This window comes from Chelonoidis abingdonii, chromosome 10 (assembly GCF_003597395.2).
Source record: "Chelonoidis abingdonii isolate Lonesome George chromosome 10, CheloAbing_2.0, whole genome shotgun sequence".
Lineage (NCBI taxonomy): Eukaryota > Metazoa > Chordata > Testudines > Testudinidae > Chelonoidis > Chelonoidis abingdonii.
The window spans coordinates 63,352,373-63,370,300 of NC_133778.1; positions in this window are offsets into that span (position 1 = coordinate 63,352,373).

The following is a 17,928-nucleotide window of genomic DNA, read 5'->3' on the forward strand; positions in this document are numbered from 1 at the left end:
CGACTGTCACCAGTGGCCCAGCGTCCGTTGCCTTTGGTCGCTGCTGTGTTGTCTGCACCAGCTGTTGACAGCGCATCATCCCACAGGCTGCAGGCAGCACCTCTAATCTCCATACGTACTTGCCTGACACTCTTGGGCCACATGGCAGCCTGCACATTCGTCACGGTGCATGCTCGGCTCGCCTACGGCCCTCCAGTCCTGGCTCATCCTCAGCTCCGTCTGGCCAGGCGCCCATTAGATACAGTAGTCACGATTCCTCAGGACGTCCTCCACTCCCTCCAGTGGTGCTGGATCGGTCCGTTGTGTGTGCAGGGCTTCCGTCCATCCGCCCCAGCCCTCGCTGTCCCTGACAACGGACGCCTCGGACTTGGATGGGGAGCTCACCTAGGTGCCCTGCGGACCCAGGGCCGCTGGTCTCCTCCCGAACTCGCCCTACATATCAACGTGCGAGAATTGAGGGCGGTCCGCCTGGCTTGTCAGGTGTTCCGTCAGCAGATCCAAGGTTGCTGTGTTTCGGTTTTCACCGACAACACAACGACGGTATACTATGTAAACAAGCAGGGCGATACGAGGTCTCTTCTTCTTTGTCAGGAGGCATGACGTTGTGGACTTTGCATAGCCACTCTGTTCACTCTAGTGCTCCTTTCTCCGAGAGTTCAGAATACGCTGGCGGATCGGCTCAGCCCGTCCTTTTGCTCCCATGAGTGGTCCCTTCGCTTGGACATCGCCCTGGCGCTCTTCTGGAGGTAGGGGCATCCCCATATGGACCTCTTCGCATCCCGCAGGAACAGAAAGTGCCCGATGTTCTGCTCTTTCCAAGGTCGTGAACCGGGCTCGGTTGCAGATGCCTTCTGATTCCCTGGGCGACGCACCTCTTCTATTCGTTCCCTCCGTTTCCGTTGATTCACAAGGTCTTCTGAAGGTGCGCAGGGACAGGGCCGCTTGATTCTGATCGCTCTGGTGTGGCCCCGGCAGCATTGTTTCTCTCTCCTGCTGGAGCTGTCGGTAGTTGACCCTGTTCCGCCTCTTTCACCTGGACCTGATCAGCAGGACCACGGCCGGCTTCGTCACCCGGACCTTCCGTCTCTGCCCCTCTCAGCCTGGCTCCTGCGTGGCTGACTAGGTCCGAGTTGCACTGCTCTTCACCAGTGAGGCAGGTGCTTCTGGGAAGTAGGAAACCGTCTACAGAGGACGACGTACTCAGCCAATTGGAACGCTTTACTGCTGGTGCGCGGAGAGGTGCTTCCACCCCACCCGATGTTTCCATCCCAATGTCCTCGATTACCTTTGGTCGCTCAACAGCAGGCCTGGCGGTGTCCTCTCTCGGGTTCACTTAGCCGCTATCTCCACCTCCACCCGGGGAGCGATGGCCGCTCTGTCTTCTCACACCCCATGGTGGCTAGATTCCTTAAAGGTCTGGAGCGTCTCTACCCCCAGGTCCGCCACCCAGCCCCTCTAGGGATCTGAACCTGGTGTGTCCCGTCTTATGTCCCCCGTTTGAATGCTGGCTACGTGTTCCCTCCTCTACTTGTCCTGGAAGACGGCATTCCTGGTGGCCATCACTTCTGCTAGGCGTGTGTCAGAGCTACGCGCCCTCGTGGTAGAGCCCCGTATATGGTGTTCCATCGCGACAAAGTACAACTAAGGCCGCACCCCGCCTTTCTCTCCAAAGTTGTCTCGGCCTTTCATGTCAACCAGGACATATTCCTACCATATTCTTCCCGAACCTCATTCGTCTCGCCGGGAGCAGCAGTTGCACTCCTTAGACGTGCGTAGGAGCTCGCCTTTTATATAGAACGGACCAAGCCGTTCCGCAAATCCCCCAGCTTTTTGTCGCCATAGCTGACCGGGTTAAGGGGTTGCCTGTCTCCTCGCAGAGAATCTCCTCGTGGGTGACATCCTGCATACGGGCCTGTTACGACCTGGCCAGTCTCCCGTCGGGCAATGTGACCGCGCACTCTACTAGGGCCCAAGCATCATCGACGGCATTCCTTGCACGAGTACCGTCCAGGAATCTGCAGGGCAGTGACCTGGTCCTCGTGCACACCTTCGCTTCCCATTATGCCCTGGTCCAACGTCCAGGGATGATGCAGCCTTCGGCTCTGCTGTGTTACATGCTGCGACCTTCTCACTCCGACCACCGCCTAGGAAGGCTTGGAATCACCTACTGGAATGGATATGAGCAATCACTCGAAGAAGAAAACACGGTTACTCACCTTTTGTAACGTTTGTTCTCATATCTGTTCTCATATCTGTTCCACACCCGCCCTCCTTCCCCACTGTCGGAGTAGCCGGCAAGAAGGAACTGAGGAGCGGGCGGGCTGCCAGGGGTATATATTACCCGCTATGGTGGCGCCACTCTAGGGGGCGACCTGCCAGCCCGCTGGAGTTGCTAGGGTAAAAGTCTTCCGACGAACGTGTACACCTACTGGAATGGATATGAGCAACACATCTAGAAGAACAACAGTTACAAAGGTGAGTAACCGTGTTTTCCATACTAAACCACTAGGATCTGGGCTACAGCTTCCTTTACATACATACTCCCTGGAACCAGCACTGGGGTCAGCAATAATTGCAGCGGGGACTGTTCCCTCAAAACACTTCTGTGGCTGTAAATCAAGGCCAGCTTTAGGAACTGTGGCCCGATTTGAATTCCCAGCAGCGGTCTGGGTCTTTGGCGGCACTTCGACAGCGAGGGGTCCTTCCCTCGTTCCAGGTCTTCCGCAGACCCTCCACTGCCGAAAGTGAGTGCACTTGGGGGAGGGACAGTGCCTCCTGGCACACAAAACTGGGACTGTGCAACAAGGTACCGTTTATTTCCTCTCTGCCATTTTTTTATGCTACTTTCTTACAGCACATGAGGATTCCGTGGAGGTGTCCCATTCAACTACTAAACAGGCTCAACCCTGCTTAGTTTTTGTGCTCCTGAAATCACAGCTCAAGGAGAAAGGCTTGAATTAACTTAAATTTCATTTCATGGGGTTTACTCTCAGAGTAGGGTGAGGACAGGCATCAGAATCTGTCTTTATGTAAGTAACCTATGTGACATCAATGGGAGTAAATAAGGCAAGTGGGATTTGCCCCACATAATCAGCTTCACATGCCAATTTGTTTATTTACTATGGATGTGCTGGTAGGATTGTCTGCTAAGAGAGCATGTGTGAGGGAGAGTCCACAATAATCATGAGGTTTTCTCTATTTTTATTGCCTCTTTATGCCTTTGGGATTTTTTTTACTATTTTCCATTCTGCTCCTGCTGCAGTTGCTGAATGCTAGGCTATTACTGCAACTAGAGGCATTTATGCTGAGGAAAAAGTCCGACTATTCATTGTGAGTTTCCTAAGAGCCTATGGGGGAAGCCGCTCACCAGTCCTGAGTCTATGGATTAAAGTAAATAATGTAGCATAATATTTTTAGCAAATGTCATTACAAACCAATATCAATAGAGGAGGAGAACATACATTCCCTGGCTGGGAAATTAAAAGTTACTGAACAGGACATTTCCTTGGTTATCCCTTTATACATAAATCAGTACCAAACAACTAACGCTTTTTTTGCTAGACATTTACCCATCAGATATGTCAGTCCCTCTACCTGTCTGATCAAAATACATTACGAGTAGGGTCCATTTTTGTAAATTTCACAGTGATAATGTTTTAAAAATCTTTAATTTTATGATTTCACATATTAAAATCTTAAATTTCACAGTGTTGTAACAAACCATGAATATGTATTTAAAAAACAGCAAAAATATAAACGTGTAAAGCCCTTAAGACTCAGCTTTTCTCAAACTGGGGTCCTGACCCAAAAAGGGGTTGCAAAGCTGTTGTAGGGGGCTGTTGTATTGCCATCCTTCTGCATTGCCTTCAGAGCTGGGTGGCTGGAGAGTGGCAGCTGCTGGCCAGGTGCCCAGCTCTTAGCACCCACACCAGCAGAAGTGCAGAAGTAAGGGTGGCATGGTATAGTGGCAGCAGTATTGCCACCCTTACTTTTGCGCTGCTGGTGATAGTGGCACTGCCTTTAGAGCTGGGTGCCTAGCCAGCAGCTGTTGCTCTCCAGCCTTCCAGCTCTGAAGGATAGGGTAAAAGTAGACAAAAGACCAGATTTCATAGGGGAGACCAGATTTCACGGTCTCTGACACATTTTTCACGACCATGAATTTGGTAGGGCCCTAATTATGACCTAGGGTTACACCCAAAGCTGGGCATCTGAACACTTGCAAGTTCTGGATGTGGTTGGACCAAAAGCTGCAAAGTTTAGACCACATCTACTTTCAATTTACACAGACAATCCTACTCCCGCTGGTATCAATGGCTAGTTTATTGGCTTCAATACTGTGTATCAAGTCAAGTCTGTTGACTTTAATCAGAGCAGAATTGAACCCACAGTGCTGTGCTACTTAGTAACTGTGCTATGTTTTCATGGAGTATTATCCACTGCATTTTTAAAGATCTGAGAGGACTGATCTTTTGAGCAACAGGACAAGGATTTAAAATAATCTTTTCAGTATTCCCCCCTTTTCCTCCTCCCCCATACCACTCAAAATTCAAATCCATAGTGGAGTTCAAATATCAGTACTCTTTGCCCTCAGATATCCCTGCTTTAGAAATGAGGACAACATGATCCCATAAAAACCAGAAACAAAGTACCCGAGTCTGGAAAAACAAAACTATAAATTAATGATCAATTATAGTGATAAAGCTTAAGGGAAATAAAAATGAAAGTGCTTTTTTCTGCACATGTTAAAATAGAATACAAAGCACATCAAAGTTCTTAGGTGTAATTAAAACTATTATTTTAGAGCTTAATAATTTAGCTTGATGTTTGAGCCTTTCTTCTCCTCCCTCCACTGAAGACAAATGGGGCTTGTCAAAATTTTGGATCTCTTGCTTTTTTACTTTTGTGCATCTAAACTGAAACTGCTAGGGAGACTTGATTATTTCATGATCATTTTTACACAACACAATTTTTCTCATCTTCCTGAGGACTCAATCTTGTCATTCATTGGTTCCGCTAAAAAGGCTGAGTATTATATTTTTAATACGGTACTAGATTGCACTATTCAGTTTTATGTAATTTAACAATAATATCTTTTAACTTTATGAATGAAACACCAGCAACTGCCTTTTGCTTATAGCAACCCCCTTCAAAATTGCTACTGGGAGTAGTATTTCTTACAAGCTTATCTGTGTTGTGCATTTAGAACAAGAAAATGATCACCAGTAACTTGGGTCTTTTACTCAGAACTAATCTCTTCATGCGACAGCACTAAAAGCTTTTTCCTAACATTTCCCAAGAATCATTATATAATAGCAATAAGATTTTAAAGAGATGGTATTTCTTTTAAGGGGAGACCAATTGCATGAATTTTGCATCAAAAATCAGTACTGGGTGTGTTGAGGGATATATTGATTCCTCCCACACTGAAGATATGTTAGAGCATGTCACATTGTTTTTGAATTGAAAGATACTCAGAGGCCTTTTTCCATGTATGCAAAAGAAAATTTATAATTATTATTTAAAAATTACAATGAATAATAATGTTCTGCATTCACACTCTAGATCAGCTAAGTCTAAGCATAAGAGCAGTCCCACTGACTTCAACATGCTTAAATTACTCGCACACTTAAATACCTTGCTGAACTGGAATCTATTGGTTTTATAGCATTTATTATCTTATGCACTAATACTGTTGATGAATTGGGTGAAACCTTGTTATAGGTTGAGTTAAAACCTACTTAAACACTGATGTATGAACATTTCCTTCATTTAAGAGAGTTTTAAGAAACATTAAAAGCCACACGCAAACCAAGGCCTAACAGAATCTGCAAAGAAACTAGCACCATGTGTACAGGGGATGCCAGTGAGTATTGTGACCAGGTGTGTGTCCGAGAAGCTGCACACATAGTAACTACAAACAGTCAAGAACAGAGAGACTTGAGAGAGGATGAGGCAAAAAGCAAGGAAGCCAAGTAGTAGCTGGTTAGCACAGTATGACCCTGTAAAAAGCCAGAGACAAAGTTTTTGGGTCTGTTGGCTAAAGAAACTTGAGACTGTAAACTAAGAAACTGCTCCTTTTGTTCATGGTTCCTCCTATGCTCAGAGAAACGGCTTTGTACATTCCTTGTAAATAAACAAAACCGCATCAGAGAAATACTTGACCATCATCAATTTCTGCTCCAGTCTGGAACATCCTCAGAGCCTCAAACTTTCACTAGCTGCTCAGGTGAAAAAGGGACACTGATACTATATATAACATATAGTTTAGTTCTTCAGTATTGTTACTTATCTGTTCCTTATAGCTAGATTTGGAGAGGAAACTACTGCAGTACTACTTAAATCTCTCTAATCTTTTGGCACTAAAACAATTATATATCTGACATGGCATGGATTTCTTCTCTCTGACTTTTATACAAAGACCTTAGTGCACTTTTCAATGAGTAGAAGATAGAATGCCTATATTTAGGCAAGCTGTCTAATCTATAAAAGCAATGTTAAACTCATAACAGTAACCCTGTGAAAGTGGCATTGTGTGGTTTCATATTTATCCTTCAATAATTTCATATTTGGTTTGCTCAGTATACAAGGTGTCATGGATCCGCAGGACCAGTGCCCCCAACTTTGGAACAGTCTCTACAAAGAACTCGTTTAGTGTGCCAGACTTCCAACGGGTCTGATTCTTCCTGCGCCAGCTAGGCCATCTGGCCTCACCACCTCCTTAGACTGAACCTCTAGGCTCCAGCCCTCCTATTTCACACCATGAACTCTGTTCACTGAGTCCAGCTGAGACAGACTCCTAACAGAGACCTGTACACGCCTCACGGATTAATGCACCTCATCAAGCATTTGCAGTGACACTCAAAAAGCATTGGCCAAACACTAGGGTTTATTAATCAACTGGAACACAGCATAGGAAGTCCTTAGGTTAGCACAGCAACGGGAAGGTTAAAGCACAGAACATTCTGATAAGCCCAGAGTCCAGCCAAGCTGTGGTAAACCCCACTGTCTGTATTTCAATCTGACCTTCTTTGTCAGATCCCAGGTGAGAGCCCCGAATCCTTCCAGCAACCAACTCTTACCCCCCCAGTTCATGCCTTCCCAGTCCTCTGTTCTTGAGCTAGGAAATATTGCTCAGCTTCCGTTCTGAGAGGTGGGGAAATCCATCTCCCTCTGGGTGGTTGGTTGCTAGGTGTCAGTGTCCTGGTGACTGGATTTGCCATTTTCTTCTTGGATTCTCCACTGATATGGGATTGACCTCAGCCACTCTTTTTCTAATGAACCATGCAGGTTCAGACAGCTAGATGACATTCATGTTTCTTAGTCTGCCCTGAGAGCAAACAGTTCTTTCCCATCCCCACTGGGTAACCATTCAAAATATAGGAAACTGAGGCACACATAGAGGTCATAAAAATATTACAGAAAATTCCCACTTTTTCACACAAGTAAAAACATTTTTTCTTATGCTACAGGTCCTGCAAACTCACTCTAGGATCTGATGTGACAAGCTGGCTTTTTTCTGACTCATACACTATAAATATTCTGCAACTGGTACTTGGTTAACAACTTCACTGAGACTACGTGAACCAGAAGAGAACCTAGCTCTCTATTCCAGAGCTGTATTGGGTGGGATGTTCACCCCACACTTGCTGTGAAAGTTATCCAGACAAGCCACAGCTGAGAGGAATCAGGTGGTGAAGCAATTTCCTGATTGAGGGAGGGAGCCCAGCTGGGAGTAAGGAGCTGGGCTAGACTTACAAAAACTGGAAATTGGAAGCAGAAAGGGGCTCCTGGGAAAGTCTATAGTCACTCCCTGAGAGAAGGAAGGAGTGTGTGGAAACTACAAGGACAGGTAACCTGCAGTTACTCCCTAGGAGTGGAGAGGATACCAAACCCAGAGAGGGGAAAATGCTATATGGCAGGGCTTCTCAAACTTCATTGCATTGTGACCTACTTCTGACAACAAAAATTAATATATGACCCCAAGGGGGGACTGAAGCCTGACCCTGCACAAGCTCTGCTGCCCTGGGGGGCTAAAGCCAAAGCCTGAGCCCTGCGGCCACAGGGGGGGAATAATGCCAAAGCCTAAGGGCTTCAGCACTGGGCGGGGGGCATGTAACCTGAGTCCTGCTACCCAGAGCTGAAGCTTGAGATTTGGCTTTGTCCCTGGCAGGGCTGGTGCAACCCATTAGGCGATTGCCTACGGCGCTAACATTTGGGGGGCAGTGACTGCGCCCGGTTGGATCTTTGGCCACTCTGGTTGTTGGCGGCATTTTGGGGCTGGAACTTTCTGCCGGCTCTGTCGGGGGTGCCATTTTGGGGGCAGGACCTTCTGTTGCCTAGGGCGCCAAAAAAGCTCTTGTGACCCATTTTGGGGTCCTGACTCACAGTTTGAGAACCCCTGCTAAATGGTAAGGAAAGGGCTTAGGAAAAGGCAGTAAGAGTCCAGAAAGGAATGACCTTGACTGCTGACTAGAGGGTCCTGAGCTAGAATCTGGAGTACAGGGTGGGCCCAGGCTCCTCTGCTAGCTACTGAGGGAGGCGGTGAGTGCCAGGATTACTGGGGAAACCCTTTGGTACCTTGGAAGGGTAAAATGTGTGTTGTGACCTGGCTAGAGGACTGAGTCATGAAGAGGCAGCAGCCCTACTCATGGAGCAAGAGAGGGGCTGCAGACCCAGACAAAGAGGTGAGGAGATGGTGTGCAGTTCTGAGAAGGAGTGTTGACCTCATGAGCTATTCCCTAGAGTGACCAGGAGAAGGCACTATTCTAGTGATGAGTGGAGCACCCCATCACAGGTCCTGAAGGGTGGATAGAAGTGAAAGAAATACAAAGATAGGGCCTATTCCTGAAAGCTAGATGTTCACAGGCTTTCTGTGGGAGTTCTGCACATGGTAGGGCTGAATGATTTGGTTCTTGATTTGTCGCTAAAGAAGCAGATGTATCCTGGAATAAGCACATATAAGCTGATTAAGAATACACCTTCTTAATATTTAGTTAGCCAAAACTTACAGCTGCTCTATGGGTCTGATCCAAATCTCAGCGAAGTCAGTAGGATTTTTCCCATTGGCTTCAACAGGTTTTGGATCAGGCCTTATAGTATTCATATTTTTAAGTAAAATAAAACATTTAGGGCCAGATAGTGGCTTTTAGGCACAGACCCATGTTGGGAGCACTGCAGGAGCATCCCACCCCAGCAGGAGATCTAGCAATCATCATGACTAATTTGAGCATGATGCTTTGAAGAAGGTCGGAGAATACATCCTCTGCATTCACCCTTTTAGAGTCTGCAGTGGGATGGGACTGGTGTAGGGAACATAATCTTTTCCCCTCTGGAGAGGACAGTGCTGCTGCAGGTGCTAGCCTGGCATAGTCCCTGTGCTTACGGGAACGTAAGGTCAGCAGCTGTGCACAGCCCTTTCCGGGCCCTTTCCTTCTCTCTTGTGCATCTGTATAGCAGCAGGCACAATCTGTTCTGTCTTTTGTAGGTCCTCTATACAATATTGAAGTTGTTCTCCAATGATATGCACAAGACCATCCTTCCTAAGACAGTGACCTCAGACTCAGCAGAAATATTCCCAGTGACTCTCTGTGAGATCTTGGGTAAATCACTTAGGCCTATTTTTTTTAAAAAGGTGTTTAAGCATTGCTGCACTCAGTCTTGCAATGTGCAAAGAATTTAGGATCCTGACTGTCAACAGGATTTAGGCTCCTAAGTGCCCAAATCCCATTTGAAAATGAAATTTAGGCTGTAAGTCAGTTAAGCATTGTGACACTGAGCACAGCAGTGCCGGAATACCTTAAATATGTGGGCCTTCATCTCTGTGCCTCAGTTGCTCATCCCTGAAATAGAGCTTAATACATTTCTGTACCTCATGAATATTATGAAAATATATTCATTTAAGGTTTGTGATCTGCTCAGATACCATGCTAATGAATGCCACAAAGAAGTCTATAAATGAGGAACTGTTTTATACAGTATGTCCTTTTTAATGGGAAATTGGAACCCATGGAAACTTAAGGTTTTTGTAATTATTTCTTATTGTGGGTCTAATCCTGAAGCCCTTACAGCAAAACTCACACTAGCTTCTAATGGGATCAAGAATTTTCAGTGCTATGCAAATTTGCCATGCCTATAAGCGTGCACCATAAGCCCATGGTTTTCAGAAGGAAAGTGGAAAGAAGGAGGCATTCATGCTTGTTGCGGACTGCATGTCTGTGGGAGCTTAACGACACTTTGAAGTGATTGTTCGAGGAAAGATTAGAAAAAAGGGAATGTAAAAAATGCCTGGAGAGATTGGTGTTCTCCCATAATTGGAAGAAACAGAGCCAGTGTGGTTTGTGTGACTTTTAAAGACCTGCCAGCAGTGCTAATAAAGGATTTCAGTGAGCAGGAAAATGTAGCTGGAATCACAAGACTACTCATTAAATCCAGTATGAATCAATAGATAAATCATAACTGATTGATACAAATTTTCAAGGGATACTATTAAATAGTAGGGCTCCTAATCTTTCCTACCTTAAAATTCTTCTACTCTAGAGTAAGGTGGATCACACCTAGAAATTGAGGATCCGCTTCTCTTGTCATGCCAGTAAAAGGACAGTGGGTGAAATCCTAGCTTTGTTGAAGTCAATGGAAATTTTGCTGTTTACTTCAATGGGGCTAGGATTTCACTCATTGACTCTAATGCATTAACTCTGATTTACACCATGGTGAGAGAAACATCAGGCCCTAAGGGTCCTGAAGGATGGTTGGGATCAGTCACAAGAGTGAAATGCCTGCAACCTGCATTGAAACTCTTAAAGAAAAAACACCATTAATAGATACTCAAATGAAATATTTACCTCCAAATTAAAAAAAAAAAGTAAAAGGATGAAAAAAAATGCTGCCATGGCTAAACAGAGTATAAGAGGTGGTTAGAGGCAAAAAGGCATCCTTTAAAAATTGGAAGTCAAATCCCACTGAGGAAAATAGAAAGGGCTATAAACTCTGGCAAGTCAAGTGTAAAAGTATAATTAAACAGGCCAAAAAAGATTCTGAAGAGCAACTAGCAGAAGACACAAAGTAACAGCAAAATTAAGTACATCAGAAGCAGGAAGCCTGCCAAACAATCAGTGGGGACCCTGGATGACTGAGGTGCTAAAGTAGCACTCCAGGAAGACAAGACCCTTGCAGAGAAGCTAAATGAATTCTTTGCATCAGTCCTCACTGCAGAGGAATTGAGGGAGACTTCCCACGCCTGAACCATTCTTTTTAGGTGACTCTGAGGAACTGTCTCAGATTGAGGAGGCTTTGTAACAAATCAATAAATTAAACAGTAATAAGTCACCAGGACCAGATGGTATTCACCTAAGAGTCCTGAAAACTGAAATATGAAATTGCAGAACTATTAATTGTGGTATGTAACCTATCACTTAAATCAGGTTCTGTACTAGGTGACTGGAGGATAGCTAATATGACACCAATTTTTTTTAAAAAAGGCTCCAGAGATGATCTTGGCAATTACAGGCCAGTAAGCTTAACTTCAGTACCAGGCAAAGTGGTTAAAACTGTAGTAAAGAACAGAATTATTGGACACACAGATAAATATGATTAGTTGGGGAAGAATCAACATAGTTTTTATGAAGGGAAATTATGCCTCACCAATCTATTAGAATTCTCTGAGGAGGTCAACAAACATGTGGACAAGGATGATCTAGTGAATATATTGTACTTGGATTTACAGAAGGCCTTTGAAAAGGTCCTTCACCAAAGGCTCTTAAGTAATGTAAGCAGTCATGGGAATAACAGGAAAGGTCCTCTCATGGATAATTAACTGGTTAAAAACCAGGAAACAGAGGGTAGGAATAAATGGTCAGTTTTCACAATGGAGAGGGGTAAACAGCAGTGTCTCCCAGGAATCTATAGTGGGGCCAGTGTTTTGAATATATTCATAAATGATCTAGAAAAAGAAAAACTGTAAAATCTGAAGATGATACAAAACTACGCAAGATAGGTAAGTCCAAAGTAGACTGCAAAGAGATACAAAGGGATCTCATAAAACTATGTGACTGGGTAAGAAAATGGCAGATGAAATTCCCTGTTGATAAATGCAAATCAATGCACATTAGAAAACGTAATCCCAACTATACAAACAAAATGATGGGTTCTAAATTAGCTGTTCTCTCTCAAGAAAGAGATTGTGGAGTCATTGTGTATATTTCTCTGAAAATATCTGCTTAACGTGCAGTGGCAGTCAAAAAAGCTAACAGAATATTAGGAACCACTAGGAAAGGGGTAGATAATAAAACAGAAAGTATACTACTGCTACTATATAAATCCAACGTATGCCCAGACCTTGAATATTATGTGCAGTTCTGGACAGTGTGTTCCACATCTGCTCTACCACGTGCCCAAGGGATTGGCATGTCTTTAAATAAACCCAGTATAGGTCCTTGCTTTTAACTATCACAATATCAATTTTATTTAATCTTTTACCTCTCTTGCACCCCGCAGCTTACCACCCCAGGCACATGCTTGGTGCGCTGGTGCCTGGAGTTGCCCCTGGCCACCAGCCACCTAGGAATTTAATTACTTGCAAGTGGGTCTGAGTTGGCTCTTTCTTCCTTATAGGTAGACTGGACCCTCATTGCCCTTAAAGGGCCAGTCCCTGTCACAGAGTGAAAATTGGCATTTGGAGAGAGAAGTAGGGTTCTTTCTTGCTTCTGTGTGATGTATAAAGAAGGCGTTACAGATTTTTTTCTTATATGGTATTTCCTCATCTTTGTTGTTGCCTTTGATTTATTCAGAATATCTAGCTTTGGGTTCTTTACTCGTGCTGGCAGTCTTAAAAATTAAAGTGGGAGCTTTTTGGTCCCTCAGTTTAAGAGAGAGGTGTATGTATAAACTCTTACAAAGGAAGCTTTTATCCCAAGTGTGTAGTGGGAGTGTGAGCTGCATAGGTGTTTAAAACAACAGCAGCCCTGGAGTTTTAGACAGTCACTAACAATCCAGTTTCCAGTACCTGCTGGAAAGACTCTCATTGACTTGAATGGACAAAAGAACAGGTCCTCAGTGCCTCACATTTCCATCGCTTATGATGCCTTAGTCACACCTGTCCACCAAGGAAACATAGAAGCTAAGGCCTTTTATTTCTAATGGCAAATAAATAAATTGAAAAAGCAGAAAAATAATTGATTTGCTTAAAACAAAACACCAAGTTTTATTTTCTTTTGCCAATAACCTTTAAGTTCAGTACAACGTGTGTGTCAGGGCAATTAAAAAAATTATCAGATGTTTGCTAGATGGGCAGTGGAAATACTGAGGGAGAGGGGAACTATATTTTCTAGCTTCTCTGAAGAGGTTAAAAGCAATGCTGAGTATCATAAATGTTAAACCAGTAAAAATACTTCACTTTTCTAACCGTAATAAAACTTTGTCTCACATCCTGATATCTCAGGAATCCTCTATATAAACTGTTTGAAAATATTTTTCACTCACATCAAAACAAAAACACTTTTGTCTCATGAGATGAAAAGTATTTTTCATTTATAACTCCATGATATGCATATTATAATTACAGTATATTTACAGATGAAACCATATGGTCTTGCTAAGACGCAGGTTAATCATTTAAAAACTCGTAGTTTCAATAAAGGCTTTTATGGTGTTTAGAATTAGATAAAATACATCTGGGAAGAAAAGGGCTCTTTGCTGTTGGCAATAAATCTGTGATCAATATCTCTGTCAGCCATTAGCAGCAATATTACAGCAGCTCTTGTACATTTTAGCCTTGATGTCTGGCACCCACACTTTTAAAACATTGGCTAGTTTGCTATTTGTAGGCAACATGAAGGAGAATTCCTAATCAAACTACTTAAGAGATTGTTTGTTTTGTTTTTTGTTTTTGTTTTTTAGTTTATCCCCCTGTATGAGACTTGAAATTTGTCAATGCTTAGTACACTGAGTGTGTTATAGCTTATAGTTTGGAGCTCCTGAGTGGTTGTCTCCATATTTATTGGCAAATAAATGCTCTTGTCTCTCTTTTTTTTTTTTTTAAATCATTTTACAGTGACCTCTCGTGATTAGTTGGGTTAATGACAAATATGTATTGGAAATATATTCCCTTCTGCTCATACGTCAATTTCTGTCACTTAAATTATCTGTTTCACATACAGAACAGATGAGTTGTTTTTAGTTATTCTTATAAATTCTATACCTCATTTATATAGACTTAGGAAACAAGAAACCAAAGTCAACACTTTCAAAATTGGGTCCATATCTAGAGTAGGGTTGCCAGGCGCCCATTTTTGACTGGAATGTCCAGTCGAAATGGGACCCTGGTGGCTCCCCATTAAAAGTCCAGTCGGTGGCGCAACGGGTACCCAGGGCTGAGGTACGCTTCCTGCCTGTCTTAACTCCACGCATCTCTCAGAAGTGATTACCAGGTCCCTGCAGCCCCTAGACGCATGGGCAGCATGGAAGGCTCTGTATGCTGCCCCTACCCCGAGGACTGGCTCTGCAACTCCCATTGGCCAGGAGCCACGACCAATAGGAGCTGCAGGGACAGAGCCTATGGGTGCAAGGGCAGTGCACAGAGCCTCCCTGGCTGCCCATGCATCTAGGGGCTGCAGGGACCTGGCAGCTGCTACCCAGGAGCCACGGTAAGTGCTGTCGAGACCCTGAACCCTCTCCCACATCCCTTCCCCAACCCTGAGTCCCTGCACCCAAACTCCTGCCCGGAGCCCCCCCTAAAGCCCAACACCAGAACAGAGGGCAGCCAGTCACCAGAGGTAGCAGTCAGTAGCCAATAGAAAGGGGTCAGGGGCTGCATTTCTCACAGCAGTATGCCCATGGGGCCAGGTGAGGAGGCGTGGCATATGGAGGGACACAGACAAAGCAGGGCACATGAGGCTGCTGGAGGGTCACATAGACTGGTGGACAGATTGAGGTGGGGGCTGAACGGGAGTCAGGATGCAGGGAGACGGGAGGATGCAAGGCCACATAGGGGTTGGGATGGTTGAGAGGGGGTGCAGGGCAACATGAGGACAAAGGGAGGGGGTGCAGAGCAACATGGGGATAGAGGGAAGGGGTGCAGGGATCCATGAGGACAGGGGGGAAGGGGTGCAGAGCCTATGGGGATGGAGGAGAGGGGGTTACAGAAACACATGGGGATAGTCATAGGTGCACTCTGTGGGTGCTCTGGTCCTGAGCCCCCACCGGAAGCCCCCACACTATCTGCCCCCCCACCTCTCTGGCACCTCCTGCCCACTGGTGGGCCCCACTGATCAGCACCTCCCCCTCTCTCCTTCCCTGTGCCTACCATGAACAGCTATTTTGCAGCATGCAGGAGGAAGGGGGGAGAAGCGAGGATGCAGTGCACTCGGGTGAGGGGATAGGGGTGGGATGTAACTGGGTGGGAAGAGGCAGCATGGGGCCTTGGGAGAAGGCATGGAATGGGGGCAGAGCAGGGGGTCAAGCACCCCCTGGCACTTTGGAAAGTTGGTGCCTGTGAGGATGGGGCCATTGTGCCTGACTAAATGGGAGAGGCTAGAGGTCAGCCAGGGTTTGCATGGGGGAGACTTCCCAACTCCCTAACAGTTCTGTTCCCCTCCAAAAAACCTGTTGTATACTTCTCTCACAACCCTCCAGGTTTGCTCCCAGGCTCCTTCCCAGAAATTACTTCCCTCTCCCTCAGCTCCTCTGTTATTCCTGACTCCCCCGCCAAAACTTTACACTGCTTCTGAGGGCTGTGGGAAAATGTTTCTGTATTGTAGTTTAAATAAATAATTATTCAAAGTTCTGTATTCATATGTCCAGTAAGCAATCTATTTGTCCACATTTCTTGAATCATTTTTGTTGTCTGTATGGTTACAGACATACTTCCTGACATTTAGTTTGAAATAAATTACCGAAATAATTGAAACTGGTGTGACTATATTGTGTTATTTTGACAAATAAAATATGAAAAATTTTGTAGAATTTTTGCTCAGAATTTTTATATTTTTTGGAGCAGAATTCCCCCAGGACTACATTTGGCAGCAGGTTAGAGATAATGTTAACCCTCTAATAAGGAAGCTAATTACAGGAAGGGAAAATTGGGAGGGGAAAAATACTTTGAATGTTTGATTTTTAACCAAATAGTTTTGTATAAATTGTCTCAACTAGTATGATTCATCAACTTTTCTTTTATTTAAGTATGATAATGGGGGGAAAAGTCATTTATTTTGCTATTCTTAGTTTTGTATTTTTCTTGTAACAGGGTTTTAAAAACATTTATATACTTAACTGAGTGGTTGGTTAATTGGTTAGCTGGCTAGCCAACTGAGTGATTTCAGCTGGAATCCATGCAGACTGTTCCTCCTCTGCTGAAAATTTCTACAAGCAAGTGGAGGGAAGATGTTACTTTTGACTCAGCAGACTGTATATATTTGGTGATCAGAGACTAACTGAGTGGGGCCGGCTCCAGCGTTTTTGCCGCCCTAAGCAGCGGGGAAAAAAAATAATAGCTGCGATCGGCACTTCTACCACCGCTGCTTCATTCTTCGGCAGCAATTCAGCAGCAGGCTTTTCCCTCTGAGAGGGACTGAGGGACCCGCACCGAATTGCTGCCGAAGAGCCAGATATGCCGCCCCTTTCCATGGGCTGCCCCAAGCTTCTGCTTGCTGTGCGGGTGCCTGGAGCTGGCCCTGTAACTGAGACTCAGGTGAACTCAATTTTAGGCTAGGTCTACACTGGGTAAGGGGAGGCGGGGGGTGTCGACCTAAGATACTCAACTTCAACTACACTATCGGCATATCTTAGTCGATTTTTCCATGGCTGTGAGCACAGCGGCGAGTCGACCGCTGCCGCTCTCCTGTCAACTCCGCTTCCTCCTCTCGCCACGGTGGAGTTCCAGAGTCAATGGCAGATGCAATAAACCGATCCCTGATCCAGTGGGTAGTGTAGACGTACCCTAAGATTTTGGAAACTGAGTTTTTTCTTTCTGTATTTCTGTGGGGACTGAGCTGTTTAGATTTAATTTGTTTTCTTTATTTCTGTTTATGTATAACTGTGGAGATATTGTATATAGATCACAAAGTACTAAGTTATGTTTTAAAACAAAGTCGTTGTGATTTGTTTCTTTATAATAAAATTTTATTAAGTTGGTACTTAAGAATTAATTTCATTCCTTTTGTTCTTTTGGACTTGAATGTGGGGAGATTAACCCTGTGCAATCCTTACTGACAATCCTTAGAGATCCAGGTGCTTTTCTATAGGAGTTGGGCTTTTTTAGGCGCTGGAGATGGGCAATGAAGTAAACTCTTGCCCATTCAAAGGTTATACACGGAACCCTGTAAATGGTAAATCTGCCAACCAGCTACCGTTTTTGGTCTTATTTAAGATATACTGTATATTCATTTATTTATTAGAATATGTTTAAAAATGACATCTGTTGTACCATTGAGGGGCTCATCCAATTGTACAATAGGCAGAATGTTCAATCATGTCTTTGTGGACAGACGTGAAATTCAGTAGAAACATAAAGCAAATGCAAGAAATATTCTAGACAGCTATTCAAGCTTCATCAAAATGCTTCATCAAATTTGCTTCACTGAAAACCTTCAGGCCTAATGCAAATTAGTGTAATGCACTGCAGGTTTTGCCAAATGTCGACGTTTCAAAATGACTAAGAATGGAGGCAACTGATCAGAGACTTTTTGCAATACTGTATCAGCTTATGAATCTTCTGCCCATTGGTTATAGAGCTAGTGACTTTAAAGACTAGCTGTGGAATATTTACTAAAGAACATGAAAAGAAAAATGCTATTTATCAGAATAGAATGGAATGCACTCCTAGTAGGGGTTTAATTTCTATTTCTTTATGTAGGTGAATGTGTAGCTTATTTTTGCAATATGCAGAATTTGAAAGGCATAAAATAGCCCTGGTCTAAAAGAGCCTAAAAATAATTA